This window comes from Lonchura striata, chromosome 3 (assembly GCF_046129695.1).
Source record: "Lonchura striata isolate bLonStr1 chromosome 3, bLonStr1.mat, whole genome shotgun sequence".
Lineage (NCBI taxonomy): Eukaryota > Metazoa > Chordata > Aves > Passeriformes > Estrildidae > Lonchura > Lonchura striata.
In genome coordinates this window covers 16,878,970-16,882,053 of record NC_134605.1, presented here as the reverse complement: position 1 = coordinate 16,882,053, position 3,084 = coordinate 16,878,970, and the positions used below count along the sequence as shown (strand labels likewise).

Genomic DNA, 3,084 nt, shown 5'->3' with positions numbered 1-3,084 from the left:
TCGCCGCCGCCGCCGCCGCTCAGCGGGCGCCCCCGCCGGCCCCCGCCGGGCGCGGCCCCCCCGCCATCCGCCGCCGCGCTGGGCCCGGCGGGAGCCGCCTTCCCCGGCCGCGCCGCGCCGCGCACGGAGCGCCCGCCGGGCGCGGGGCCGGAGCGGGAGCGGGAGGGGCGGCCCGCGGGGCTGCAGGGCCGGGGCGAGGGCCGCTCTCGCACAGCGCCCCGGCCCCGCCGCCCGCGCACGCACGCACGGCAGCGCCCGGCGCCTCCCCGCCCCGCAAGTTACTTGGGCGCTGCGGACACCCCCTGCCCCGCGCGAGCTGCGGAGCCGCGTTGATTCCGTGGTGATCCCCCAGCATCGCCCTGCGCGTACAAAGGGAGCTCCGGTAGCATCCTCTGGTATTAGCCCCTAACTGTGCCGGTAAGCGTGAAAATAATCAACGGGATGCAAAAGGATTTTGTTCTGCGCTGAGTTTGTTGTCTCTGGGTCTAAATTCAGTAGTGGGAACAGATTTAAGAACGCCAACGTGTGTCATTTGAACAGGCTTGAGTATCCTTTCACAAGGACCAGAAGACAAGACTTAGAAAGAGATGCTGCATGAAAAATGCTGCGTGAAATCATACTCCCACTAGTGTCAGTAGCAAAAGTCCCACTGTTCAGTGGCACCAGGCTGTCACCTTAGCAAGCTGTTTCCAACTTCACATTTTCAAATGGTGTGAAATACGTCTACAGTCAGACAGAAACAATTGCCTTTCTGAGTTTACAATTTTTCCAGATTTGTGCTATAAGCCCTATCCAATTACAGCAAAACCAGCACACAGCAGTGCAAGCCATAAGGAGACCTCTGTGTTGTGTAGTTTGTATTTCTATTTGATCTGACATGCGTCAGGGAGAAAATAAATGCAAATCCCACATTGCACAAAGCTTATCTGAATATTCAATGAAACACATTTCCAAACCAGGACAAAATACAGAAGTTATTACTTTGCAAGTTTTTCAGCTTAGTCAATCAAGCTTTCATGCCTTCAGACCACAGAGGGTGTGAGCAGGACATCCAAGACCGCTTGCTCCGGTGCAATCACATCACAGTTCATCCAGAGAGCATCAAAGCCATGAAGAGATAGAAGCTGCCCCAGGAGGTATTTCCTCAGCCCTTGGAAAATGCCAACTATAAAGGAAAGCTGGATTTACCAAGAAGTCAGTCAACTGGTAGCCAGCACAGGACTCAGTACACAGGTCTCTCAGACAACAACTTTTCCTAGTGAGCATATATGTCCTGCAGGAACATCTGTTTCCACATTCAGGAAAACTGCTTTAGAGGTCTCCAGGTAGCCATGAGGGACTTGAAATCATGGAGATACTCAGTGGCCCAGGTGACATCCACTTCCCTTTTTCTTGCCAATGTATACATTTAGGGGTACCCAACACATCCTTGAGCACGAGCAGCCCAGGCTGCCATCTGCACAACTGATGGGAAGTATGCTTCCTCCACTCTGCTGCTTGCTTAATTGCTAGTGTTGCTTCCCAAATCCTGTAATCATCATTTTGAACTTGCACAATCTCAGCCAAATGATTCTCATCCAATCCTCCATCTTGCTCAGACAATGCATAACCAATTAGTCTGTGCTAAATATTTAGAGAAAATGAAGATACAGAACTGGCAAACTGAAACTCTCACCTTGGCTCTCTCCTCACTAGTTTGGCTGGTTGTACAGCCAGGGAATCACATAGCTGAAAGACTGGGACCTCGCAAAACCTAACAAGTGTCCTAAAAAGAGTGATATGGCTCTGTGGAATCACCTATAGGATGATAGGTGATCCATGTAGGACTGTTGTTTCATCCACAGCATAATTACTTGGTTTGTTTTTCACCCTTTGCAGGTGTCATTTTCCAGCCAGCAGCCACAGGAGTGGGATAAGGATGGTGCAGCTCTAAGGAAAATACACATTTTGAAAGTTCCTGGGTATTTGTTTATTGTCTTCAACTTCTCTAGCTTTCAACAGCTCCTCAAGAATGTATTATAATCTGCTCAGTGAAGGTTTTCAATTCAGCTGTATCAGCACAATGGATAACTTCTCACATCCTTCTTTCACATAGATTAACAATCTGTCCTGTGTAATATACTTCCATTTTTCAGCAGTACAAATATAGAGTTAAAATAATTGCCTATAACAAATATTATTTTCAATATCTTTATTAAAGACACTCAATCTAGCCATTTCCCCTAACTTCTTTCATAAGGTTGTAAAATAAACCAGTATGAAGTGTTCAAAAGAAACACTTGCCATCTTAGTGATATTTAAAATGTATTTTTATTCCTCATTGTTTGCTATAAAGTTATAGGACATGAGAAAACAGTTCCTTCTAATTTTTCACAAAAGGGACACTTTCTGACTAGTTCTAGGCTATGTGCTGAATGGTTACTTTGGTATCATATATGCATACTAAACAGTCAATTTTTTTCATTTAAGGAATTAAAATTTTGCTTTCTAGGATTTTTGTAAGATTTCTATATGCATATGAGGCTGAACACTCATTGGGAGGAAGAAATGTAAATAGATTACCCTTAGAAAGAAGTCCTGTTCCAAATAATTCAGGTCAGTAATGGAGGAAAGTGTGTAGAGGAGAAGGTCTAATAAATGATGGGAAGCTTATGAGGACACAAGTCTAGTGAAACTCCATAATGGTTGTGCAGCTGAACATATCTTGGAAGAAATTTCAGGGTTATTCAGACTTTTCAACTGGGAAAATGGCACAGGACAATGAAGTAGGATCAAAAAACCTTCACCTGCGTTACCAGCAGAAACTAGAAGAGAAAGGAATGGAGCCAGGCCTCAGTACAAGCATCAAAAGACCTGTTTGGTCTACGGGACCAGGAAATAAGTGGTATTAATAATGTAATCAACACATTTTGAAATTACAGATCTGTCCGTGTCCATTATTAATATGTCTATTTATTTAACCTAGAAATTTACACAAATTTGTTACTTTCTTCAACTGTGCTGCCACTCTGTGTTGTGAGTACACTCCAGCAAGTCTCTGTCCCAGTTCTTCTGTTCAGCTGCCAGATAAAATGCAGTGCCTCG

At 45.5% G+C, this 3,084-nt stretch overlaps 1 long non-coding RNA gene across 1 annotated transcript; it reads left to right on the top strand.

Moving 5' to 3' along the window:
- Positions 1 to 244: 244 nt before the first annotated feature.
- LOC110478028 (uncharacterized) lies at positions 245 to 2,276 on the top strand. Its single transcript, XR_002466688.2, has 2 exons — positions 245 to 417; positions 1,879 to 2,276. It is a non-coding gene; the product is annotated as an uncharacterized LOC110478028 (long non-coding RNA).
- The last annotated feature ends 808 nt before the right edge of the window (positions 2,277 to 3,084 follow it).